At 43.4% G+C, this 21,238-nt stretch overlaps 1 protein-coding gene across 2 annotated transcripts in view; it reads right to left on the bottom strand.

Moving 5' to 3' along the window:
• Positions 1 to 21,105, bottom strand: part of LOC135553174 (neuroserpin-like) — a 47,152-nt gene extending 26,047 nt beyond the window's left edge. For both annotated transcript variants that reach the window (XM_064985337.1, XM_064985338.1), the window contains exon 1: positions 21,025 to 21,105. The gene's annotated coding sequence lies outside the window, so the exon portion shown is untranslated. The remainder of the gene's footprint in view (positions 1 to 21,024) is intronic.
• Positions 21,106 to 21,238: the final 133 nt, after the last annotated feature.

Genomic DNA, 21,238 nt, shown 5'->3' with positions numbered 1-21,238 from the left:
GAGGAATGTTGTCATGATTAAACTGCCATTCAGCTCATATACTGGTAATCCAGCATAATGTCTAATCCCTTGAGAGGGTTACAGTTCACGGAATAAGTCCAACTACAAGGACACACGCAGAGCAAAGGGATTATGTTTCTGTATCTAGAATACACTCCAGGTTGGCACCACACGTATCGTCTGTAACAAACATCATACATGATACTCTATTACACAACAGCTGAACTGTGCCAGCATAACATAACACATTAAGGTAGACTAGTTGAACATGGGTACATGTGCATAGCCACAGAGATTCCATTTACAACAATATCTAACAGAAAGAAATATGGCATAACCCTCAACCTTTGCAGTGACCAGACCATATAAATGAGCCTAGGTAGGTAGGATCAACCTACAGCCATGTCTATCAGGCATGCTTAGGCAAATGTTGTTTTGAGATTTACAATAGTATATTGTAATATTAGTGTTTCTTCTAATTTAGCGAGCTGAATTTATATATATATATATATATATGTACTATTTATATATATATATATATATATATATATATATATATATATATATATCTATTTATTTATATATATATATATAAATAGTATATATATATATATATAAATATATATATATATATATATACTATTTATATATATATATATATATATAAATAGTATATATATATATATATACTATTTATGTACATCTGTTGGGAATTGTATTTTGCGCAGTGGCTATCATTTTGTGAGATTGAAATACATCCACGGTCATGACCATAACCAATGTCAACCCATGTCAATTACGTTACATAGCTAGTTCGTAAAATTATTAGTTGCTGATGTTACACGTCTGCTAACAAGTTACAAACGTGAGGTGTGGCGCATAACAAGTTAGCAGGTGCCAGGCTAACTAGCTAGCCAATCCAGTCATGTGCTACCATTTGCTAGTAAAACCTAGCTTTAAGTGGCTGGTTGTAACGTTGCAATTTCCTGTTTTGACTTGAGTCACAAATTTGATGACTTGACACTTGACTAGACTAGATTGATTAGATTGACTATATTGATAGACTAGATTGATAGAAAATAACATAACTTGAGATTTGACTTGGAGCTTCAAGACCGGCGGCTCGACTTAGACTTGAAACTGATGACTTGAAATGATCTAGCCAGGTTTTGTAATGTTTTGTCAATAGTTGTGTGGCACCGAGTCCACGTGGATTACGCTACATGCAGTCTCAGCATCGATTTTGCAAAAAAACAAAAAAAAACAGACTGGCTCGTGAAACACACACTCTGCACTCTGTTTGGACCAATAAACTGTCAATCAACACAGGTCGGTGAGCTGGTGAACAGATCGGGTGATTTGCTGTACATCTATAGGATACGGTGCAGCGAAAACGTCAAATTGTAGGATTGCCATAAGAAAATACATTTTGCTGACCAAGAATATGAACGGTTTACTTTGCAAACTCACTGGCATTGGAGCAACAGTTACTAGCATGGGCCCACTGGTCCTTTGTTATATAACAATTGCTTGACATTGATCATATATTCATCATATTTGTAATTAGTTGGGATAGATTCCCCCAGGGTGAAATTCCCCTTTAAAGACTTCTACTTCAAACACACTTCTACACTTTTAACTGACACATCTCTACACGTCTATGCACATAGAAGTGTACTTGACATAAACTTTATGAACACTTCTTAGGATCACACACTTCTGCAAGAGTGCAGTACGGCAGTGGAAAGTTGGGCAGAATATGTTGGTAAGAGAACAGAAAGGACAGTGTGCTGTGGTAAATCTGTATTCCATTTAATACTTCACTAATTACTAGCGTTTCATCATTCCATCCCGTACTGTTTATTGCAACAGGTAGTATTTCTGTTTCATGTTTGATAGGCCTACGATACATTTTCATCTTATAGTTAACTGTTTCTTACCCTTTTCTGAGTTGGCGCGATGTTTAGCGATGTTTCGTGATGTTTTGTGATGTTTATTGATGTTCTGTGATGTTTAGTGATGTTTAGTAATGTTTAGCGATGTTTAGCGATGTTTAGTGATAAACTATAGTTTAGTGCACGTGAACAGTTTGCAAGACTCATGAGGTACAAGGTCTTGCGATGTTTAGTGATGTTTAGTGATGTTTAGTGATGTTTAGTGCACGTGAACAGTTCGCAAGACTCATGAGGTACAAAGTCTGTTTATTTAAATTCTGGTTTCCTTTGTTCATATTTTCTGCGTTATATCAGAGTTCTGTGTGTCTGTGTCCTGGCTCTCTGTCATTTTTACTGTGCGTAATAGGAGCTTGCGAGCCTCAGAGTGCATAGAAATAGGCGAGGTGGCCTGCACTCCACACATTGGAGTCAGAACAGTGCCTTGCGAAAGTATTCGGCCCCCTTGAATAATTTTGCACGCCCAATTTTTCAGTTTTTGATTTGTTAAAAAAGTTTGAAATATCCAATAAATGTTGTTCCACTTCATGATTGTGTCCCACTTGTTGTTGATTCTTCACAAAAAAATACAGTTTTATATCTTTATGTTTGAAGCCTGAAATGTGGCAAAAGGTCGCAAAGTTCAAGGGGGCCGAATACTTTCGCAAGGCACTGTATGCATGGTGTTGAAATATCATCAATAATCATTAAGTCTGATTAAGACAAATGTACCAATATATGTAGAAATGGCTTTTTCCATTGCAGAACCTGTTTATTGGTTGTAATTGCCAATTGGGTAATTGTATGGTTCTGTGGGCCGAGTGTTTATATTATCTAGGCCTACCTGTTTGAGCTCCTGTTAGACAGAGTCCATTTGGTTTCTCAAGGTGAGGCTGTACAGTCTTGCCCTCTACCTGTGTCCGTTTAGATAGCACAGGTTAAGCCTGATACAGAGGCTATCTGTTTTGGGCTACTGCCGTGTATATTTGGTAAATCTGCCTGTATATTTTGTGTGATATGGCACTTTCACCATCAGATCACCAAGACCTGTAATTAAATCTGCACTCTGAGCAAGTCAACCTGTCTTGCCTTCAGCTGACTTCATGCCCTTATGACAACTACAAGGTCAATATTTTACAATTACATAGGCTATTAAAAATATGTGTTCGACAAAATAATCAAAATATCTGTCTGGTAGCCTCAATAAATAGATAAAGATTTATAGATGATTCTAGTTACTTGACTCAATACTTGACTTGAAAACGTGTTACTTGACTCGAGACTTGACTTGAAAACGTGTTACTTGACGCGACTTGCTCTTCGAATGCACGACTTGGACTTAAACCGTTCTACTTCAGACTCGGACCTTGTGACTTGAGACTTGCTTGTGACTCGAATAATAGCGACTTGGTCACATCTCTGGGTAGCCATATCTAACACGGAACCCAAACCGTCTGCGCCCGTGCGCCATCGTGCATAAATGTAATTTGTCCCCCTGCACCAAATGCGATCACGACACACAGGTTAAAATATCAAAACAAACTCTGAACCAATGACATTAATTTGGGGACAGATCGAAAAACATGAAACATTAATGGCAATTTAGCTAGTTAGCTTTCACTTGCTAGCTAATTTGTCCTATTTAGCTAGCATGGTGTTGCTAGCTAATTTGTCCTGGGATATAAACATTAGATTGTTATTTGACCTGAAATGCACAAGGTCCTTTACTCTGACAATTAATCCACACATAAAAACGGTCAACCAAATCGTTTCTAGTCATCTCTCCTCCTTCCAGGCTTTTTCATTGTTGAACTTATATGGTGATCGGCATCTATACTTTCATCGTATTACCACGACAACCGGCAACACAGTTCGTCTTTCAATCACCCACGTGGGTATAACCAATGAGGAGATGGGAGAGGCAGGACTTGCAGCGTGATCTGCGTCAGAAATAGAAAGGACTTCTATTTTAGCCCTCTATGTTATTCAATTATTGCACTCACACTGCTCGTGTGCGTCAACGAGCGCCTGCAGTGTGGGTGCAATAATTGAATAACAGATTCCTAAATTTATTTTGCAACGCTCGCATGGTCAGCCTGTAAGACTAAAAAGAGAAAAGGTTTTATCATTGAGATACAAATGATCTCAGATTGTAAAACCTATTCTATTTTTAGTCATAGATATGGCTACCAGTAGTTGTTTAGCTAACTAGCTAAATTGGCAAAACAGAAAAATATTTTGATTTCCCCCCACTGTAATACAGTACTATGTTAGCCAGCAATATGCAATATGGGTTTCAGTAGATAAACTAACATTAGCTAGGTAGCAAGGTGGCTTGCAGGAAAAATAACTTACTTATCTAGGCAGCGTATTTGTCATCGCCCTCTTAGTGCTGGCATCAGCTCTGAGCTTCAAATGTTGGCTAAATCCAACTTTGTTTCCAATCCACTTTGCTATATTCCGGTTGAAACATGTATGGTTGAACGTAACCATGGAGATAATAGAACATCCAAACATTATCCCATCATAGAATTCGTGTTGATAAGAGGACTTACTTGAAGCTATTGCTTCTGGTCAGTACATTCAGTTTGGCCCAAAGGATTGTGTTGTTAGTGTCCGCCTCCTTTTCAAAAAAGCCCGGAGAGGGACGGGGACCCGAGCACGAATCACCGCCCCCCATCAATACACAGGAAGCTGTCATAGGGTGTATCGTTCAACGCGAGAACCCCAGACCTGCCTTCCTCCTAGGCAGTTATGTGTGAAACACATCTCACTGTCCTAGAAATACCTCGGACATGATGAAAACAAGCCTAGATTCTCCCAGGGTGAAATTCCCCTTTAAAGACTTCTACTTCAAACACACTTCTACACTTTTAACTGACACATCTCTACACGTCTATGCACATAGAAGTGTACTTGACATAAACTTTATGAACACTTCTTAGGATCACACACTTCTGCAAGAGTGCAGTACGGCAGTGGAAAGTTGGGCAGAACATGTTGGTAAGAGAACAGAGAGGACAGTGTGCTGTTTTAGGTTTGAGAGGACAGAGAGCTGTGTTAGGTTTGAGAGGACAGAGAGCTGTGTTAGGTTTGAGAGGACAGAGAGCTGTGTTAGGTTTGAGAGGACAGAGAGCTGTGTTAGGTTTGAGAGGACAGAGAGCTGTGTTAGGTTTGAGAGGCTGTGTTAGGTTTGAGAGGACAGAGAGCTGTGTTAGGTTTGAGAGGCTGTGTTAGGTTTGAGAGGACAGAGAGCTGTGTTAGGTTTGAGAGCTGTGTTAGGTTTGAGAGGACAGAGAGCTGTGTTAGGTTTGAGAGGACAGAGAGCTGTGTTAGGTTTGAGAGGACAGAGAGCTGTGTTAGGTTTGAGAGGACAGAGAGCTGTGTTAGGTTTGAGAGGACAGAGAGCTGTGTTAGGTTTGAGAGGACAGAGAGCTGTGTTAGGTTTGAGCTGTGTTAGGTTTGAGAGGCTGTGTTAGGTTTGAGAGGACAGAGAGCTGTGTTAGGTTTGAGAGGCTGTGTTAGGTTTGAGAGGACAGAGAGCTGTGTTAGGTTTGAGAGGACAGAGACTGTGTTAGGTTTGAGAGGACAGAGAGCTGTGTTAGGTTTGAGAGGACAGAGAGCTGTGTTAGGTTTGAGAGGACAGAGAGCTGTGTTAGGTTTGAGAGGACAGAGAGCTGTGTTAGGTTTGAGAGGACAGAGAGCTGTGTTAGGTTTGAGAGGACAGAGAGCTGTGTTAGGTTTGAGAGGACAGAGAGCTGTGTTAGGTTTGAGAGGACAGAGAGCTGTGTTAGGTTTGAGAGGACAGAGAGCTGTGTTAGGTTTGAGAGGACAGAGAGCTGTGTTAGGTTTGAGAGGACAGAGAGCTGTGTTAGGTTTGAGAGGACAGAGAGCTGTGTTAGGTTTGAGAGGACAGAGAGCTGTGTTAGGTTTGAGAGGACAGAGAGCTGTGTTAGGTTTGAGACTGAAGGACCACTCCACTGCTTGTCTCTGTGTGAGCTATGTGCTGCTGGTCAGAGATAGATAGGCCTCAGCGAGAACAACAAGCTCTCATACTTTCTGAGATGTTACACATTCTGAGAGGTTTTCTCTGGGTATCATTGCGTGTCACTTTAAAGTCATTTGCCCACTTAATCCTCCCACCACACACAAGCAGACACAATCTGATATTCAGGAACATCCTTCAGAAACAGGCCTCCCGGGGAGGGATTTCAGTGAGACAACAAGACGATGTCAAAACCCATCACTGTCTCAACTTGTGTGTACATCTTCCCACTCCAACTATCTCCATCGGTATACGGTCTTTGCCTTTTAAATACAGCTCATCTTTTTCACAAGGGCTCTGTCAATCCTGTGGATTGAAGTCCTGCCTAATAATCAGGAGAATTTCACCATCAGGGCTGTTATTAAAGGGAGGTAAGCTGGGTTTGTTGTTATGGATTCCTTCTTGTAGTAGTGTTCTGACTGATATGAAAGGAGAAGAGAGGACACTATTAAACAAGATGATTGTCCCCTGGCTTCACCCAAAGAAATAATCAACATGAAACATTCTGTGTGAAAGAGAGATATGGAGAGAGAAAGAGAAAAAAACGGAGAGAGAAAGAGAGACAGAAATAAAGACATGGAGAGAGATAGTGAGATACAGAGAGAATGAGACAGACATTAAGATACAGAGAGGAATAGAGTGAGATATGGAGAGGAATAGAGTGAGATACGGAGAGGAATAGAGTGAGATACGGAGAGGAATAGAGAGAGATACAGAGATTAATATAAAGAGATACAGAGAGGAATAGAGTGAGATACGGAGAGGAAGAGAGAGAGAGATATACGGAGAGGAATAGAGAGAGAGATACGGAGATGAAGAGAGAGAGAGATACGGAGAGGAATAGAGAGAGAGATATGGAGAGGAATAGAGAGAGATATGGAGATGAAGAGAGAGAGAGATACAGAGATGAAGAGAGAGAGAGATACGGAGATGAAGAGAGAGAGAGATACGGAGATGAAGAGAGAGAGATATGGAGAGGAATAGAGAGAGAGATATGGAGAGGAATAGAGAGAGATATGGAGAGGAAGAGAGAGAGAGAGATACGGAGATGAAGAGAGAGAGAGATACAGAGATGAAGAGAGAGAGAGAGATACGGAGATGAAGAGAGAGAGATATGGAGAGGAATAGAGAGAGATACGGAGAGGAAGAGAGAGAGAGAGATACGGAGAGGAATAGAGAGAGATACAGAGAGGAATAGAGAGAGAGATACGGAGATGAAGATCCCCTGTATATAGCCTCCACACTGACTCGGTACCGGTATCCCCTGTATAGAGCCTCCACATTGACTCTGTACCGGTATCCCCTGTATATAGCCTCCACACTGACTCGGTACCGGTATCCCCTGTATATAGCCTCCACACTGACTCGGTACCGGTACCCCCTGTATATAGCCTCCACACTGACTCGGTACCGGTATCCCCTGTATATAGCCTCCACACTGACTCGGTACCGGTATCCCCTGTATATAGCCTCCACACTGACTCTGTACCGGTATCCCCTGTATATAGCCTCCACACTGACTCGGTACCGGTATCCCCTAGCCTCCACACTGACTATATAGCCTCCACACTGACTCGGTACCGGTACCCCCTGTATATAGCCTCCACACTGACTCGGTACCGGTACCCCCTGTATATAGCCTCCACACTGACTCGGTACCGGTACCCCCTGTATATAGCCTCCACACTGACTCGGTACAGGTATCCCCTGTATATAGCCTCCACACTGACTCGGTACCAGTATCCCCTGTATATAGCCTCCACACTGACTCGGTACCGGTACCCCCTGTATATAGCCTCCACACTGACTCGGTACAGGTATCCCCTGTATATAGCCTCCACATTGACTCTGTACCGTAACACCCTGTATATAGCCTCCACATTGACTCGGTACCGGTATCCCCTGTATATAGTCTCCACACTGACGGTACAGGTATCCCCTGTATATAGCCTCCACACTATCCCGGTATCCCCTGTATATAGCCTCCACATTGACTCGGTACCGGTATCCCCTGTATATAGTCTCCACACTGACTCGGTACAGGTATCCCCTGTATATAGCCTCCACACTGACTCGGTACCGGTATCCCCTGTATATAGCCTCCACATTGACTCGGTACCGGTATCCCCTGTATATAGTCTCCACACTGACTCGGTACCGGTACCCCCTGTATATAGCCTCCACACTGACTCGGTACCGGTATCCCCTGTATATAGCCTCCACACTGACTCGGTACCGGCATCCCCTGCATATAGCCTCCACACTGACTCGGTACCGGTACCCCCTGTATATAGCCTCCACACTGACTCGGTACCGGTATCCTGTGTATATAGCCTCCACACTGACTCGGTACAGGTATCCCCTGTATATAGCCTCCACACTGACTCGGTACCAGTATCCCCTGTATATAGCCTCCACAATGACTCGGTACCGGTACCCCCTGTATATAGCCTCCACACTGACTCGGTACCGGTACCCCCTGTATATAGCCTCCACACTGACTCAGTACCGGTACCCCCTGTATATAGCCTCCACACTGACTCAGTACCGGTACCCCCTGTATATAGCCTCGGTATTGTTATTTTATTGTAATACTTTTTTTTTTGTTTTTTACTTTAGTTTATTTAGTAAATATTTTATTAACTCTTATTTCTTGAACTGCATTGTTGGTTAAGGTCTAGTAAGTAAGCATTCCTTGATAAGCTCTACACATGTTGTATTTGGCCCATGTGACAAAATAACATTTTATTTGATTATAATTTCAAGTCTCATAGCAAAGGGTCCAAATACTTACAGAAATAAGGTATTTCTGTTTTTTTTTGTTTTTTTTAAAATAAATTTGCACCCCAAAAAATTATGGGGTATTGTGTATCGATTGAAGAGGGGAAATAAGGCTTTAAAGTAACAAAATGTGGAGAAATACAAGGACTCTGAATGCTTTCCGGATGCCCTGTACGCGGTCTGAGGTATTCAACATCAAAGACGTAAAAAGGGACAGTATAAAGAGTCAAATGACTTTCACACTGGACGACTCCTTATTTGGAATGACTGTTAACTGAAACTTCCGTTAGAGAAATTAAAACCATATTAAATGTAACATTTTTCTCTTATAGACTGAGCCTCTCTCTGCACTTTTTTTTTTTGTTCTTGTATTTTTACCCCTTTTTCTTCCCAATTTCGTGGTGTCCAATTGTTTTGGTAGCTACTATCTTGTCTCATCGCAACAACTCCCGTACGGGCTCAAGGGAGAGACCAAGGTTGAAAGTCATGCGTCCTCCGATACACAACCCAACCAGCCGCACTGCTTCTTCATAACACAGAGCACATCCAACCCGGAAGCCAGCCACACCAATGTGTCGGAGGAAACACCGTGTACCTGGCAACCTTGCCTTAAGAAATTTTACAAAACATATAAGAAAGTGTTCTTCTACATCACATCAATTACAAATTGAATAAAAATAATGGAAATCGCTCTGTGCAATATCTTGTAAAAACATTCGAAAGTAACATTAAAACATCCAAAACACGATTAAAATTGACCAATTAAAAACATTTAAAAGGTGGAAGCAATTCATGAGGTTCAAAAAAAGATTTATGACAAATTATCAGTTTGCAGCAAATGTTGTAACAGAAACCCATTGAAGTTGACAATAATCAAACTTGCATTCCTCAAACAGTTTGTTGGAGGTTGTTGCTGCACTAGAGTGGTGTGAAAACAGCCCAGTCTGTGTCAGACAGCTGAGATGATCTTAGGCTGAAGGGTTCACTGATCATTGCCTTCACATCTCCTTCATAACAGAAGGTAAAGTCTGGCACAGATGGCCAGACAAAAAAACATGTATCACTCCATGTTTCTGCATCCTCCCCCAAATAACCTTCAGCATCTGACCTAAAAAGGAGTGGTCTTCGTAGCTGACAATGAAAAATCTGCTACAGACTTTCAGTCAAGGAGTTGACTTGGCCACAGCCTCAGCTTTGTCTTGTTGTACCTCAGTGATGGTGTTCTCCTGGTTGTGTTCTTCATTGAAGTTCACTTAGACACGACTGAAAGAGGTGTTGCAGATGCTTGGTCTGCTACAGAAGGAATATACTTCAAAGTGGTTTATTTTCCCTGCCACTGTGTAGGCGTGGTGCAATTTCATGGTTCCCTTGACACCAGCGAGGTTGTTGGGCTCCGCTTCGTCGTACTTCGTGATCTCTGCAATCCAAAAGAACTTGATGCTCGATCCACTATTCTCAAGTAGTTTGAAGAGCTCCGACAATCCTCCCACCGTTGAACGTGTTTGTCTGCACACCATTTCACAGCCCTGCCCCATCTGGTGCCCCCTTCCCGTGGGCCTTTTTAGAAAAGTTCCAGGTGATTTGTTTGAATCATATACATGTGGTACAGTACACGTTCTTCTTGTTTCTGTATTGGGTAACCAGATCATCACTCATCATCTGGGCCAGTGTATTTATCCCTGTGTTTCCTGTCTCAGTACCAGTGTATTTATCCCTGTGTTTCCTGTCTCTGTACCAGTGTATTTATGCCTGTGTTTCCTGTCTCTCTGTACCAGTGTATTTATCCCTGTGTTTCCTGTCTCTCTGTACCAGTGTATTTATCCCTGTGTTTCCTGTCTCTCTGTACCAGTGTATTTATCCCTGTGTTTCCTGTCTCTCTGTACCAGTGTATTTATCCCTGTGTTTCCTGTCTCTCTGTACCAGTGTATAAATCCCTGTGTTTCCTGTCTCTCTGTACCAGTGTATTTATCCCTGTGTTTCCTGTCTCTCTGTACCAGTGTATTTATCCCTGTGTTTCCTGTCTCTGTGTACCAGTGTATTTATCCCTGTGTTTCCTGTCTCTCTGTACCAGTGTATTTATCCCTGTGTTTCCTGTCTCTCTGTACCAGTGTATTTATCCCTGTGTTTCCTGTCTCTCTGTACCAGTGTATTTATCCCTGTGTTTCCTGTCTCTCTGGGCCAGTGTATTTATCCCTGTGTTTCCTGTCTCTGGGCCAGTGTATTTATCCCTGTGTTTCATGTCTCTCTGTACCAGTGTATTTATCCCTGTGTTTCCTGTCTCTCTGTACCAGTGTATTTATCCCTGTGTTTCCTGTCTCTCTGTACCAGTGTATTTATCTCTGTGCTTCCTGTCTCTCTGTACCAGTGTATTTATCCCTGTGTTTCCTGTCTCTGTACCAGTGTATTTATCCCTGTGTTTCCTGTCTCTCTGTACCAGTGTATTTATCCCTGTGTTTCCTGTCTCTGTACCAGTGTATTTATCCCTGTGTTTCCTGTCTCTCTGTACTAGTGTATTTATCTCTGTGTTTCCTGTCTCTCTGTACCAGTGTATTTATCCCTGTGTTTCCTGTCTCTGTACCAGTGTATTTATCCCTGTGTTTCCTGTCTCTCTGTACTAGTGTATTTATCTCTGTGTTTCCTGTCTCTCTGTACCAGTGTATTTATCCCTGTGTTTCCTGTCTCTCTGTACTAGTGTATTTGTCTCTGTGTTTCCTGTCTCTCTGTACCAGTGTCTTTATCTCTGTGTTTCCTGTCTCTCTGTACCAGTGTATTTATCCCTGTGTTTCCTGTCTCTCTGTACCAGTGTATTTATCCCTGTGTTTCCTGTCTCTGTACCAGTGTATTTATCCCTGTGTTTCCTGTCTCTCTGTGCCAGTTCATCTTGTATGTCCAAGCCTACCAGCATTTTTCCCGGCTTCCTGCTTTGCCTTTTCTCCTTTTGCAAGTTCTCCCGGTTCTGACCCTTGCTTGTGTTCTGGATTCCAAGCCCGCCCGCCTGACCATTCTGCCTGCCCTGACCTCAAACCTACCTGCCCTTTGGTACCTCCTGAACTCTGAACTGGTTTTGACCATTTGCCTGTCCACGACCATTCTCTTGCCTACTCCATTTGAATTGATCAAACATCTTAAACTCCAACCATGTGTCTGCATCTGGGTCTCGCCTCGTGTCATGATAGTTCTCTACTTGTTGGATCAAGGTGAACTGGTGCTTTACTAGAGCGTCTAGCTGTCGGTCGAATACCTATTTCGTGTCTTTAAGGGATCCAGGTTGAGACACTTTCTCAACAGTCGTCTCCGTCTTCCACTGTTGCTAGGAGATATGCCTAGTTGATGTCTACGATGTGTCAGCAAATGCAACTTGATGACTTTTCACACACATACGGTGCATCTCTAGATTAATGGCATAGTAGTAATTTACTTACGCATATTTTCAGTATTAGCTGCTTGGTGTGAGCTACCGTCAAACTGTAAAAAAAACCCACATAAAACACCCATATCCTACAAAAACATGTTTTTACTTCAAATGAGATGTATTTGTGTACGATAAAAAAAAGGGATAGATCGCTTTAATACAAAGACAAACAGATTGATATCATTCAGTAGTTTTGTTTGTCATATTGTGCAATTGGAATTGCTGTGCCGTACAATGTATCTTACGTAAACATGTTTTACAGGCCTCGAGGACAGATGATTTTTACGTGCTTCAGCACTCCACGGTCCCGTTCTGTGAGCATGTGTGGCCTACCACTTCAAGGATGAGCCGTTGTTGCTCCTAGACGTTTCCACTTCACAATAACAGCACTTACAGTTGACCGGGGCAGGTCTAGCAGGGCAGATATTGGACGAACTGCAGTTGTAGCCACTTGACTTGACCTGAGGTATGTACACTATATATATATACAAAAGTATGTGGACACCCCTTCAAATTAGTGGATTCCGCTATTTCAGCCAAACCCGTTGCTGACAGGTGTATAAAATCGAGCACACTGCCATGCAATCTCCATAGACAAACATTGGCAGTAGAATGGCCTCACTGAAGAGCTCAGTGACTTTTCAATGTGGCACCGTCATAGGATGCCACCTTTTCATCAAGTCAGTTCGTCCAATATCTGCCCTGCTAGAGCTGCCCCGGTCAACTGTAAGTGCTGTTATTGTGAAGTGGAAACGTCTAGGAGCAACAACGGCTCATCCTTGATGTGGTAGGCCACACATGCTCACAGAATGGGACCGTGGAGTGCTGCAGTACGTAAAAATCATCTGTCCTCGGTTGCAACACTCACTACTGAGTTCCAAGCTGCTCCTGGAAGCAACGTCAGCACAATAACTGTTCGTCGGGAGCTTCATGAAGTGGGTTTCCTTGGCCGAGCAGCCGCACACAAGCCTAACATCATCATGCATAATGCCAAGTGTTGGCTGGAGTAGTGTAAAGCTCGCCGCCATTGGACTCTGGAGCAGTGGAAACACATTATCTGGAGTGATGAATCATTCTTCACCATCTGGCATTCCGACGGACAAATCTGGGTTTGGTGGGTGCCAGGAGAACGCTACCTGCCCCAATGCATAGCGCCAACTGTACAGTTTGGTGGAAGAGGAATAATGGTCTGGGGCTGTTTTTCATGGTTTAGGCTCGGCACCTTAGTTCCAGGGAAGGGAAATCTTAACGCTACAGCATACAATGACATTCTAGACGATTCTGTGCTTCCAACTTTGTGGCAACAGTTTGGGAAAGGTCCTTTCCTGTTTCAGCATGACAATGACTCTGTGCACAAAGCGAAGTCAATACAGAAATGGTTTGTCGAGATCGTGTTGGAACGCCGACTGTGAGCCAGGACTAATCGCCCAACATCAGTGCCCGACCTCACTAATGCTCTTGTGGCTGAATGGAAGAAAGTCTTAGCAGCAATGTTCCAACATCTGGTGGAAAGCCTTCCCAGAAGAGAGGCTGTTATAGCAGCAATGTTCCAACATCTAGTGGAAAGCCTTCCCAGAAGAGAGGCTGTTATAGCAACAATGTTCCAACATCTAGTGGAAAGCCTTCCCAGAAGAGAGGCTGTTATAGCAGCAATGTTCCAACATCTAGTGGAAAGCCTTCCCAGAAGAGAGGCTGTTATAGCAACAATGTTCCAACATCTAGTGGAAAGCCTTCCCAGAAGAGAGGCTGTTATAGCAACAATGTTCCAACATCTAGTGGAAAGCCTTCCCAGAAGAGAGGCTGTTATAGCAACAATGTTCCAACATCTAGTGGAAAGCCTTCCCAGAAGAGAGGCTGTTATAGCAACAATGTTCCAACATCTAGTGGAAAGCCTTCCCAGAAGAGAGGATGTTATAGCAACAATGTTCCAACATCTAGTGGAAAGCCTTTCCAGAAGAGTGGAGGCTGTTATAGAAGCAATGTTCCAACATCTAGTGGAAAGCCTTCCCAGAAGAGAGGCTGTTATAGCAACAATGTTCCAACATCTAGTGGAAAGCCTTCCCAGAAGAGTGGCTGTTATAGAAGCAATGTTCCAACATCTAGTGGAAAGCCTTCCCAGAAGAGTGGCTGTTATAGAAGCAATGTTCCAACATCTAGTGGAAAGCCTTTCCAGAAGAGAGGCTGTTATAGCAACAATGTTCCAACATCTAGTGGAAAGCCTTCCCAGAAGAGAGGCTGTTATAGCAACAATGTTCCAACATCTAGTGGAAAGCCTTCCCAGAAGAGAGGCTGTTATAGCAACAATGTTCCAACATCTAGTGGAAAGCCTTCCCAGAAGAGAGGCTGTTATAGCAACAATGTTCCAACATCTAGTGGAAAGCCTTCCCAGAAGAGAGTTCCAACATCTAGTGGAAAGCCTTCCCAGAAGAGAGGCTGTTATAGCAACAATGTTCCAACATCTAGTGGAAAGCCTTCCCAGAAGAGAGGCTGTTATAGCAACAATGTTCCAACATCTAGTGGAAAGCCTTTCCAGAAGAGTGGAGGCTGTTATAGAAGCAATGTTCCAACATCTAGTGGAAAGCCTTTCCAGAAGAGTGGAGGCTGTTATAGAAGCAATGTTCCAACATCTAGTGGAAAGCCTTTCCAGTAGAGAGGCTGTTATAGCAACAATGTTCCAACATCTAGTGGAAAGCCTTTCCAGAAGAGTGGAGGCTGTTATAGAAGCAATGTTCCAACATCTAGTGGAAAGCCTTCCCAGAAGAGAGGCTGTTATAGAAGCAATGTTCCAACATCTAGTGGAAAGCCTTTCCAGTAGAGTGGAGGCTGTTATAGCATCAAAGGGGGGACCAACTCAATATTAATGCCCATGATTTTGGAATGAGATGTTCGACGAGCAGGTGTCCACATACTTTTGGTCATGTAGTGTATCTTGAGTATGAAAATAAAATATTTTCAGATAATTCAGATAATGTTTATTGGTTTTTAGCGGTTGTAAACAAATTCTGCGATTTCTGGGGTAAACCTGACCTGTGGTGGAAATGTGAACTTGTCAAACGTTTACGAGAGACTTGCTAACCTTTCTTCTTAACCAAAGATTATGTCACAGGCACCTTAATGATGCCACATGTTGTCACATGTTGATCGAAAATCATAAAGGCTATTTTTCCCAGACTAAAGTATTTTAAGCATTTCTGCCTAAACTGTCGTACTCATATAGCAGTATAGTGTAGTAGACCGTTACAGAATCAGAACCAGACCAGAATAATGTCTAGACAGTTTTTTATTTTTTATTTTACCTTTATTTAACCAGGCAAGTCAGTTAAGAACACATTCTTATTTTCAATGACGGCCTGGGAACAGAGGGTTAACTGCCTGTTCAGGGGCAGAACGACAGATTTGTACCTTGTCAGCTCGGGGGTTTGAACTCACAACCTTCCGGTTACTAGTCCAACGCTCTAACCACTAGGCTACCCTGCCACCCCGTTTTGTTATTTGTGATGTTTTATTAACAGCTATATAGGTTGCATTCGTCTTCGGACAGGTGCACCAAATTATATATATATTTTTTTACTTTAGAGCACCAAAAGTGACAGTTTTTAAAAATGTAATCATTAACTATTTTAGGACACAGTAAAAGGGCATAGTTGCATAACATAAAATGCGTATATATCGGTTGTTGATTTTTGGAAAATATTTCCTTCGGACACCAAAATATGCACTTCATCGACCCACCTATTGTTATGCAGCTCAGCCTTCCTCCCCTCAAACTACAGAGAGCCGCGATCTCTCAAAAACAACCGCTCCTCCTTATGATACAAGAACAAAAGACTTTGTGTCCCTCCTTTCATGTAGTACTTTTCACAGTAATTTCCTTCTGCTTGGCATACTGTGAAGAACATAGGAAATGAAGAGCATTCAATAACCTATTGCTGCTACAGCCTGCTAGAATCATTCCCCTATTGCTGCTACAGCCTGCTAGAATCATTCCCCTATTGCTGCTACAGCCTGCTAGAATCATTCCCCTATTGCTGCTGCTACAGCCTGCTAGAATCATTCCCCTATTGCTGCTACAGCCTGCTAGAATCATTCCCCTATTGCTGCTACAGCCTGCTAGAATCATTCCCCTATTGCTGCTACAGCCTGCTAGAATCATTCCCCTATTGTTGCTACAGCCTGCTAGAATCATTCCCCTATTGCTGCTACAGCCTGCTAGAATCATTCCCCTATTGTTGCTACAGCCTGCTAGAATCATTCCCCTATTGCTGCTACAGCCTGCTAGAATCATTCCCCTATTGCTGCTACAGCCTGCTAGAATCATTCCCCTATTGCTGCTACAGCCTGCTAGAATCATTCCCCTATTGCTGCTACAGCCTGCTAGAATCATTCCCCTATTGCTGCTACAGCCTGCTAGAATCATTCCCCTATTGCTGCTACAGCCTGCTAGAATCATTCCCCTATTGCTGCTACAGCCTGCTAGAATCATTCCCCTATTGCTGCTACAGCCTGCTAGAATCATTCCCCTATTGCTGCTACAGCCTGCTAGAATCATTCCCGGGTGGCTCTCCCTCTTGCTTGTAAATTGAATCAGGTGTCATACGAGCTGCCACATAAATCTCATAGTACACTCTGCACACAACACAGGGGTCAACTGAGGTCAACCACTTATTAATCCCTGTTAACAGACAGAGATAAACAACAGGGAAACAAGGGCTGACGTGGAGCCAAAGTTAGTCAACAACCCCCACCCCCCCTTACATAGCACAACAGCACCCCACAATGCTTGACCCCTTTCCACACACCCACAGGGAAACACACACACACACACACACACACACGCACACACACACAGGAAAGAGAAAAGAGGATAGAGGATACAACAAAAAAAGGAGAAATGGAGACATGGAGAGAGGGATGGAGAGAGGGAGAGGGATGAGAGACCGAGAGGGATGATGGAGAGAGAGAGGGATGGGTGGAGAGAGAGAGGGATGAAAATAGAGAGAGGGATGGAGAGAGGGAGAGGGATGAGGGATGAGAGACCGAGAGGGATGATGGAGAGAGAGAGGGATGGGTGGAGAGAGAGAGGGATGGAGAGAGGGAGAGGGATGGTGAGAGAGAGAGAGAGAGAGAAAGAGGGATGGAGTGAGCGAGAGAGGAATGGAGAGAGAGAGAGGGGGGGTGGAGAGAAAGAGAGGGGGGATGGGGAGCGAGAGAAAGAGAGAGAGAGTGAGAGTGATGGAGAGAGCGAGGGCGGGATGGAGAGAGAGAGGGATGGAGATAGAGAGCAGGATAGAGAGAGAGAGAGAGAGGGGGGGCGTGGAGAGATAGAGAGGGGGTGGAGAGAGAGAGAGAGAGAGAGAGAGGAGAGAGAGAGGGGGGGGAGAGAGGGGGTGGAGAGAGAGGGGGGGAGAGAGAGGGATGGAGAGAGAGGGATGGAGAGAGAGACAGAGCAGGATGGAGAGAGAAGGGGGGTGGAGAGAGAGAGGGGGATGGAGAGAGAGTGGGATAGAGAGAGAGAGGGATAGAGAGAGAGCATGATGGAGAGAGAGAGCATGATGGAGAGAGAGAGAGGGGGGATGGAGAGAGAGATGGAGAGAGAGAGAGAGAGAGAAAGAGAGAGATGGAGAGAGAGAGAGAGATGGGCATGGAGAGAGAGAGAGAGGAGCAGTGCAGCAGTGGGGTGTGAGATGTCCTGATCATGAGAATGGACAAGATCTGTCTCTATCGCTGACCTCCTTTGCATTTAATGTGTCTGTGCTGGGTATGTACTGTATGTGTGAGAGAGAGAGGGCGGGATGGATGGATGGATAGATCATTTTTATTGTTTATTTCACTCATTGTATATTATCTACCTCACTTGCTTTGGCAATGTTAACACATGTTTCCCATGCCAATAAAGCCCCTTGAATTGAGAGAGAGAGATGGGTGTGGAGAGAGAGAGAGATGGAGAGAGAGAGAGAAAGAGAGAGAGGGGTGTGGGTGTGGAGACAGAAAGAGAGAGAGGTGATATTGAAGGGAGGACAGGATCTATCTCCATCAGTCACTCTGCCTGATCAGCAGCCCACCCACAACAGCCAGCAAATCAATACCAGCACTGAGGACAGTGTGTTATGTGGTTGTGTATGTGTGTGTTATAACACAGGGCTGTGGACTATGTAAAGAGGGAAAGGGTGTGTGGGAGAATATCTATCGTTCCAGTACTGTATATGAGCATCATACCTCTAGTATTGCAGTATAATTACAGATTCATATCAATGTGATATGGTTACTGTATGTGTGACGTTGTGTGTGAGGAGTATTTTATGTAGGAGTATAATCCTTGGGTGGAAACAACGGTGCATCATCTCACCTCTGTATTGACACCTTCACTGTACATCTATTCTCTTTCAACCTCATCTCTTTATCACTGCCTCTCTCTGTCACTCATCTCCCCCTCATTCCATTCTCTCTCATCCCCCTTTCTCTCTCTCTCTTTCTCTCTCTCTCTCATCCCCCCTCTCTCTCTTCCCCCTTTCTCTCTCTCTCTCTCATCCCCCTCAATCTCCCTCATCCCCCTTTCTCTCTCTCTCTCTCATCCCCCTCAATCTCTCCCATCCCCCTTTCTCTCTCTCTCTCATCCCCCTTTCTCTCACTCAGAGGATCAACTAATCTCTTGTGGATTGTAAAGGACAAACCTGCTGTTTCAATCCCTGTGTGTGTGTGTATGTATGTGTGTATGTGTGTATGTGTATGTGTATGTGTATGTGTATGTGTGTGTGTGTGTGTGTGTGTGTGTGTGTGTGTGTGTGTGTGTGTGTGTATTCCAATGTGGCAGCCTCTGCAGAGTATATTGCTACAATGTATCCAAATCTCATTCTGACTTCCAGTGCACTAACATACAACCATAATGTATTCCTACCAGTGGACTCAGAGATGCTGTTGTTCCATAAATGTTGTTCCAGGCGTTTGTTCCTGCCGTGACTCTCTGCTGTGGTCTCTCTCGTGGCAAGGCTTGCTTTTTCATGAATTTCTCTTGACTTTAACCTTTAATAGCCCAGTTAACCATGAATAACCCAGTTAACCATGAATAACCCAGTTAACCATGAATAACCCAGTTAACCATGAATAACCCAGTTAACCATGAACAACCCAGTTAACCATGAACAACCCAGTTAACCATGAACAACCCAGTTAACCATGAATAACCCAGTTAACCATGAACAACCCAGTTAACCATGAACAACCCAGTTAACCATGAACAACCCAGTTAACCATGAATAACCCATGAACAACCCAGTTAACCATGAACAACCCAGTTAACCATGAACAACCCAGTTAACCATGAACAACCCAGTTAACCATGAACAACCCAGTTAGAACCAAAGTGATGAAACTGAGATGAAACAGATTTTTCAACAGAGGCCTGTTTCTGCATGAGTGAGATCTTGACCGTTCCAGGTTTGATCTGTTGTACAGTATGATGCAGTATGACTGCCTGCTTCCTGCTCAAAGCACAGTGACTGTGCCCACTGGGCTAAACGGTCAGCCCTTCCCCTGCCTGGGAGGCACACAGCCAGCCACTCTTCAGGTCTCAGACAAGGAAGCCGTGGCAGCTTCTGTGCATACCTATCCTTTATCGCCTCTGTGTGCTGCACCAACCGCAAACACACACATATACCCACCCCCCCACCAATGTGGCACAAGGCTGATTTAAAAGTAATTTAATTACTGAAATGCAATTAATTTAGCACTCACTGGCAATCAGAGGAGTGATACACACACACACACACACACACACACACACACACACACACACACACACACACACACACACACACACACACACACACACACACACACACACACACACACACACACACACACACACACACACACACACACACACACACACACACACACCCCGAGTTCACAGCCAGCTCATCACCAGAGATTAACAAACGATACGTCATGGGATTAATGGGATTAATAACAAAATATGGTTGTTCGTCTCAGTTTGTTTCTATGACGCATACAAGCAAAGTGGAGATTTTTTTTCTTCCAATGGTTTTGGTGGAGGTGGTGTAGGCCTAGTGAACTAACTGGTTTGCTATTTTTCAAGCATTTTTAAGTAACATGTTCTTGATCATTTGCATTAGCATTGTTATTCATGTGATTCAAAATGTGTGTCATGGCAAAATGTGTAGAATAGCAGGAAATTAGCTTTAAACTGCAACATTTTATCTCAGCATCATGGCAAAATATGTAGAATATCATGATAAAACTCCCAATGTATTTTCAACACTACTTGTATTAAAAATGCAGGAAGTGAACTTTTTCAATAAACAACAATGTTTTCCTGGCCTGGGCGTGTGGTTCCCCGGAGCCTGGGCGTGTGGTTCCCCGTGGCCTGGGCGTGTGGTGCCCCGGGGCCTGGGCGTGTGGTTCCCCGGGTGGGAAATCAACCCTCTTATTATAACATAAAACACTTGAGAGAAGGAATTTCCAGTCAATACTAGGCGTAATCCATTTCAAGGACATTAGAGACCCACAATATTGTAATTGTGTGTGTCCTCAATTGGCTATCGATGATGCCTTTTGTGAATAGATCAGCATTTTTGTTAGATTAATAGACTCAGTACAGACAAAATTATCAGAAAACACAAAGTGACAGAGAATATTCCTCGTGGTCGCCTAGTAACTTCATTTTTGCCATGGCATAAAACCGCACCTTTATGATGTGAAAACATGAACATATCACAAACTATGATCAAATCTAAATGTGAAAATGGCAGCAATCAAACCATTGATGTATAACTGATATACACACAATGCTTTGAACATATTTTTGCGTATTTCAAAAGATCGTAAATATGCCTTACCGAACGGTATCGGGTAGTTACTGTAGGGATGCTGTACGGTCTCTTGCGTTGCCTCGCTGTTTCTCTTCACCGCCGCGGCAGGTCGCTCTCGGAGATAAATATTTTCGCTCTTGTCCCACCCTCTCCGTGCGCTGATTGGTTCTTCACTACCCTTCCTGTAAAACTACGCACTCTTTTGATTTGAGTACTTTTTTTTCTACTATCAATGTAACAC

The sequence above is a fragment of the Oncorhynchus masou genome, chromosome 13 (assembly GCF_036934945.1).
Source record: "Oncorhynchus masou masou isolate Uvic2021 chromosome 13, UVic_Omas_1.1, whole genome shotgun sequence".
Taxonomy (NCBI): Eukaryota; Metazoa; Chordata; class Actinopteri; order Salmoniformes; family Salmonidae; genus Oncorhynchus; species Oncorhynchus masou.
The sequence above is the reverse complement of the archived record's forward strand: the minus strand, read 5'-3'. Positions and strand labels throughout refer to the sequence as shown.